This window comes from Delphinus delphis, chromosome 4 (assembly GCF_949987515.2).
Source record: "Delphinus delphis chromosome 4, mDelDel1.2, whole genome shotgun sequence".
Classification (NCBI taxonomy): domain Eukaryota; kingdom Metazoa; phylum Chordata; class Mammalia; order Artiodactyla; family Delphinidae; genus Delphinus; species Delphinus delphis.
In genome coordinates, this window is record NC_082686.1 from 83170250 (window position 1) to 83176747 (window position 6498).

Consider the following 6498-nt stretch of genomic DNA (forward strand, 5'->3'; position numbering starts at 1 on the left):
TCAAGGAAGTATTCCAAGAACCTGATTCCTGAGGAACCAGGCAGGCAGGATTCGGGGGAGGGCTGAGGGGAGCTGATGGAGTGCAGGAGCAAGGACCTGACTCAGGAGAGCTTAGGAGACCATTCAGGTCTGGTCTGAAACTGAACAGAAGGGCTGGGTTGAAAACAAGGTGGTTGCCAGGGCTGTAAGGTGGGATATGGACAGGAATGAGAGCCCGGCTGGTTCCTGGAGGCAAGAGAAGCTCTTGCCTGGAGCTTGCAGGTGGGCATCTGCCTAGGTGTTCCAGAGGATGATGACCGTGACGATGGAGGGGGCCAGGAAGAGCAGGTAGAGGCTGAAGAGCAGGGTGTCCATCATGTGGCTGAACTGCATCCACAGGCTGACTGAGTGCTGCTTCTGAGCCTCGTCCTCCTGCTGGGCCCTCACTGACCCAGGGCACCCATTTAGCTCTGCTTCCCTGGGACCTGGCGCCTTCCCCACCAACTCCACGGGCTCCTTCACACCTAGGGAGAGACAGAGACTCAGCTGTGGGCTGCCAAGGTCAGCTGGGGGGCTGTGGGGGCAGGAAGGAGGCGGGAGCAGAGAAGGGGAGGTGATGGGAAAGGACGCGTGGGCAGTGCTGATTTCCCTCACCAGGCAGGTGGGCAGGGCTGAGGCCCAGGCCCGTGTTCCCTTCTGGGGTGCAGCGGGGCACGTTTCCTTGTGCTGGTGCAGTGTAGAAGCAGGGAACGGAGCCAGCGAGGCCTGGGTGGTGGCCAGATGCAGCAGGTAGGTGATGAAGATGGTCTCCATCAGGCGGACCACCATCAGTGACAGACACAGAGCAAAATAGACACCTGAAGGCAAAGCAAACTATAAATAAATCTGGGCAGATTCCTCACTACAATTTTTTTCCCCAAAATCCAATCTTTCCTCAGAATCCATTCCCTCCTTAAGTGGAGAGGCAGCGGTTCTCCTGCTACCTGCCTCCCAGCATGTCCCCTGCTGCCTTTGCTTCCCCGGAAAGTGGGAGGGACCATACTGATGGGGGGGTGTGGGGTGCCACTGGCAGGGAGTAAGTCATTCAACGTCATGAGCAGGAAGACGTTGTAGCCCAGCAGGAGTGTCATCTTGAATGGGGCGCGGTTCTCACTTTCTGCCGGCAGGTAGAAGCTGAGGGCGTCGATGGCTATCAGAAAACTCCTGGGCACCAGGAGGCTTATGACGTAGAGGCTGGGCCTGCGCCTGATGGCCACCTGGTAGGGAGGGGAGAGGGAGGCAACTGAGGAGAAGCCTGGGAGGCTGCCAAGCCAGTTAGAAGCAAGAGTTGAGATTTGCTCCTTACTTTCTAGTAAGGAAACATCACCTCAAGTCCCTTTCTCATTCCTGCCTCTCCAGCAAAGCCATCAGAATCACTACACTGCCTTTCCATGGCTTGATTCTACCATGCTGCTTACCGTTGAAATGTATCTCATTCCTTCTTGGCCCAAAGTTCAACTTTCTCCACCTAAATTTTTATTACTACCAATGTGCTCTTAGCAGAATTGAGGGACCAGATTCTCAGGTATTGCGTGCATTGTATTTCTGCTTGCTTTCCTCATCAAGGTCTAATCTCTAGTGACTTTGCTGGTGGACATTTAAAACCAGGGGGAGGGAAAACAAGACAGAGCAGACATTTGGGAGTCACCAGGATTTGGAATCATAATATCCCTAAGACAGTGTTGCATAACTTTTCCACCACCTCTTTTAAAAAATAAATATAAAAATTCCTGCCCTCCAAAAAGTTCTGATAGCCCTGGCAGGGGGCGGAGGGTCATGCTCACTATAAATCACTGCCATGGGAGCTTTGTTTCTTCCTCGGGGAGGATCCATTCAATCAATATTTACTGAGTGCCAGGTACTGTTTTAGGTACTGGAGATTTATCAGTGAAAAAAGTGATAACAATTTCTGTCCCTCGGGAGCTTATTTTCTCGTGGGAGAGCTTACATCCTGGTGGAGGACATAAGCTATGTATCTAAGGAGAAGATCTCATCCAGGGCCCCTGAGCTCACATAGATGATTTGGTCATACTCATTGGTGCCCACAGGCATCTTCATCATTCTTTGGTGGATAGCCTGAAGTACCCGTTCCCCCTTGCTCCAAACGACGTTCTGTGATGTTTTCAAAATCTCCTGCACGTCCTCCTCCATGCCCAACACCATGTTCTGCACTACAAAGGAGATCCAGGCAACTCAGCTTCCCCCAGCACTCCTAACCCCTTTGCCCAGACTGTTGGATTCCTTACCACTTAGCTTTCACACCCCTTTCGGTGAGATTCCCTCACTGTTCCCAGCTTCCTATCCTCTTCTTCCCAAACCCTTTCTCTAGCTCTCAACATGTGAGCCTCACTCACCTGTGTAGATGAAAGAGCTGGAGGTGAGGGTGCAGTTCTGTTCATCAAAGGGGAAGTAGATGTCCAGGTTGCAGATGCTGGTCACCTGCGTTGGTTTACTGTATTTGATGTGATCATCACTGTTGACATAAGCCATGAGACCTGGAGGGGTCTGATCCATATCCAGGCTGTGTGTGAGAAGGACAGGGAGGTGAGTGCTGTGGGTTCCCCATCAGACTTGGCCTTCTTCCTCTCTCAGGTCACCCATTCCTGTGCTCCAGCCCCACTCATCTGACCTCCCCCTTCCACCTATTGCCATGTTTTGGGGGTTTCAGGCACTGCTCCTTTCTAAGGTGAGTCTTTGTGTGGCCCCTATTGGTTACTCATGCTCTTCCCTGGAGATATGGTCTCCTTCTGGCTTTTTTCAGCCCCGATACTCACAACTCCTCGATAAAGATATCTGCAAGCCACAGGTTCTCAGTTGCCACGCTCAGCTTCCTGATGCCCCCACATTCCACTGGGTTCCACCTAAGGAATGGATTGTACCAGATCTAGAGGAAACCGTGGTGTGGGACAAACGGGGTGAAAACTGGTCTTAGTCTTCCTCTGTCTCTTGCACTTTGCATTCGTTTTTTTACTCATTTCTTTACTCTCCCACCCTCTCTCTGGTGACAGCTGTCACAGTGTCACTAAGTTTTACTTGCTTCCACTTCCCCCTCAGTGGTCTCAAGGGAGACCTTGAGCTTGGCTTTGGGTTCCCTGTGTTGGAGCCACTTAAATATTGGTTTCCATGACCTTGGTTTATGCCACTTGCTCCCTGAGCCCCATCTCTGCCCTCCTTAAAGTGGCAGAATAATCAGGACGTTTTATGTTTTCATGATTGGCTGGTTCTGTATGAATTTGTCTAATTTGTGGGTATTCTCAGCTTTATCCATTTTAATCTGTGAAGTTGGACCTTGGAGTGGAAAAAGAGAGGTGTCATAACAAAGGGGAAACGGAGTCTATCTTATGACATTTAGCCACAGGAATGATGTCATCAGTTAAAGATGTGTATCCTGGAAAAACAATTTTCATCCAGGATCATTAATTTTATGAAGTCAGGTCCAGTGCCACCACCCACCTTTTACTCATTTCCAAGGCTGTTCTGTGTGGCAATTACAAAAATTTCCATAAGCCACTAAAAATGGTAGGTCATATAATCCAGGGTACATGAGAAATGCAAGTGAAAGCACCAGTATGAGAGTCCATTGGGATCATGTTTCTTGTGGCGTATTCCCAAAAAGGGAGAGCTTTTGCCTGCAGTGATGTCATTGTAGCATTCCCTGTCATTCCTCCCTACCCCATAGAATGAGCTTTTAATTTTACAAAATCCAGTCAGGGAACCCACTGCTCACCACTAGACCATTACAGAGTTGGGTCAGGACTTACTACTTCCAGGATGGCAGACAGGGTGAAGGAGATGTGGACATGAGTGGGGATGCTGAAGTTGGTGACTGGACGGAAGGCCTTTCTGTCAAACACTGCTTGGAAGGCAGCGGGATCCACCCCATGCTGGTCGAATCCTGAGCAAGTGATGGTGAAATTGTCTCCTCTTCCTGTAGAGAGCAGAGACTGTGAAAGGAGTGCCAGCACTGGGGTCTGGGAAGTGTTTCTGCACAGAGAGACAACAGGGGTCATGGGAGAAATGTCTGGACTCCTCCTTCCTGGACCAGGGAGCTTGGGCTGGGCTGGTAGGCAAATGGTGGAAGTTGATGAGGTGAGCCGAGTCAGCGCTCCATCCTCAATTCCATTGTCTCTCTGTCTACACAAAACTTGTCTAAATGTGTATGCAAATTCAGTCCTGACCACCACTTTTCAGTGTCCTGTTGTGTTCTTAACAATCTCACCACAAACCTTTGTCCTTGAGCCATTTGGGCGAATGTCAGTGACAGATTTTGCAATCACAGTTCTCCTCCTCACTATATGAACAGGGCATAGATGGTCATGAATTAATGATGAGAGAAATAATCAGGTAGGTAGTGAGCAATCTGTGGGACCTTAAGGAAGGAACTCCTTAAAGAAGGAACTCAGTTTTCAGTTTAATGGTATATATTGTGTCCTTGCCTTGTGCTGTAATTGTTCTCTTCTAAAACTCAGGACTCATCACCACTGAGACTATCTTAAAAAGAGTTCCTTGATACCCATCTTATACCCAAACCTTTTCTTGTCATACTTTGTGGGGCAGAAACAGAGAATGTATGTGGTAACATCTTCTGGTCGAGTCTGTTCTTATCTGTCTCTGATGTTGTCCTATCCCTCATTGCTTATTCTCAATAATGAACAAGAAATTACTCTAGACTGGGAAAATTGTGCTGAAAAAGTTTCCCTCTTTCACAACAGATCTTCTCTTCTACCTCCTTCCTCTTGGCATCTTTCTTTTCATTTGCTTAAGGGAACTGAGAAAGAATTTTCTTCTTCTCAATGTCAGTCGATACCCAGAAACCGTGGGGTAGATTATATGTCTGGAAAGAGAATGACATGGGGAAAGGGAAGAGGCCCATAGATGTATGGGGAGTGGAGAAATAGATTAAGAGAGGCGTCAACTAACTGTTTAGGACCCTAGAAAGAGCTACAAAGCTGTCAGTGTCATGAGTTTCCATTTTTACCAAAATGAACACCCAGTCATTGACTGTCTAGAGATAAAAATTAGCCTGGTTTCTCTGTTTCCCAGAAGTTATGTGGATGCTGTTCTCTTACTCTTGTCCCATCTTACCTTGAAGCAGCAGGTAGAGAATGAGGCAGAGGGGGAATCCTTCCCCGTGGAGCCAACCTCTTTCCATCTTCCTCTGCTTGGCTCTTCTCTGGGGATTTAGTGATAATGTTGACCTTAAAAGACCATAGGCCACACCTCAAGCCTTAGCTTTGAATAATTCAGGTGTCAGGTAGCGTTAGCCATCTCTCTAATGAGCACCCCCAGTGACAACAGAATATCATGGAGGACTACCCCACCCCATGCCCTAACTAGACCTGAACCTGGTCTCCAAAAGTAATCTGACAAATCAGTTTGGAGAGGACGAAGAAAAAATATTTGGTCACTGGAGCAGTGCTAATGGCTTCCTCATACTTTAGAGTCACTCTGGCATATAATGGACCATAGGAAAGGCACAAAATGACTCTATTGCCTTCAAGTGGCACACGTACTTATTTTAACCCTGCTGCCATCTTTCAGAATAATTGCAGGGGGGTGTCTCCTTTTATATACTCAGCTTCAGACTCTGAGGTTTTAAATATGACTTCTGTACTGGCAAGTCTTAACTTTTGATTTTTTTGCGTGTGTCAAAAGCAATTTGGACCCAGGTATACTGGAGGAGGGGGTGGGGTGGAGGGGAGATCACAGAGTTTTTCAGTAGAAGTTGCTTTATGAGGTCATGACCAATCAGCCTGCAAATTCATGTTGTTTTTGGCCCTGCTAGTGTTTTTAGGAAATTAGTTAGTTGTCAACATTTTAAAAATAGGGAGATTTCATGTAAAAACTGTTTCTGGCTTTGTTTGAAAGATAAGATCAAGCAGTACGGGGCTCACATTTCTGCTTGACAGCAATGCTTTCTGCCAAAGCTAAGAAGTGGTTAAGCCCTTTGGATGGAGAATATTTCTCTCTAGATCATCACAGTTTCTGTCACCCATATTGTCTTATTCCTGACCAGCTCCCCTCATTTACGTTACCTGCTTGGCCTTGGTTGGTGTTTAAGTTTGCCTTTGAGTGTTAAGGTTAATTTTCTTGTTCGATTCTTAAAGGACCTTAGGAAGTAATTTCAAAATACCATGCCATGCCTAGGTGATCACGGGTCTTGTCAGATTTAGAATGTGCACATATTTGGTTCCTGGTGGAAACCAGACATATGGGAAAGTGGGCCAAAGTCATCAGTTGTTTAACCTGTTTTATTCTAGAATGATTTCTGTGAGGGAAGGCCCCAGGGAGTGTCATCAGTGGCTAGGAAAACCAAGGGAGAGGTTGCTTCAGTGAAGAAGCTTTTCAGACTAGTTGGTATGAGACAGGAAGAAAAGTCTAAGGCCAAATCCTGTTTCTGTTAGAGTCGTGTCACCCGCTCTCTGCCTCAGTTTCCTCCTCTTTAAGATTGAGAGGATAAAACCTGTCATGCAGGAGTTT

The 6498-nt window shown here is 47.4% G+C and overlaps 1 pseudogene; it reads right to left on the reverse strand.

Moving 5' to 3' along the window:
• Positions 1-273: 273 nt before the first annotated feature.
• On the reverse strand, positions 274-5170 carry LOC132424424 (5-hydroxytryptamine receptor 3C-like; annotated as a pseudogene).
• Positions 5171-6498: the final 1328 nt, after the last annotated feature.